Consider the following 220-nt stretch of genomic DNA (forward strand, 5'->3'; position numbering starts at 1 on the left):
TGGCAAGAGAGTCTGCATCGTGGGCTCTGGCAACTGGTGAGCACCTGCTGACTGGGCACCTGGGTCCCCTCTTTGAGCACAGCGCGGTCCCCGTCCTCCCTGGTGCCCCACGGTACCCGGTGCAAGCCATCCCTATTTCACCTGTGGTGCACTGGGCTCCCTGGTGCCAGCGGCCTCAGTGCCCATTGCCTACGGTTCTGCTCTGCCCACGCAGGGGCTC

This window comes from Fulmarus glacialis, unplaced genomic scaffold (genome assembly GCF_000690835.1).
Source record: "Fulmarus glacialis isolate BGI_N327 unplaced genomic scaffold, ASM69083v1 scaffold40194, whole genome shotgun sequence".
In the NCBI taxonomy this organism is placed as follows: domain Eukaryota; kingdom Metazoa; phylum Chordata; class Aves; order Procellariiformes; family Procellariidae; genus Fulmarus; species Fulmarus glacialis.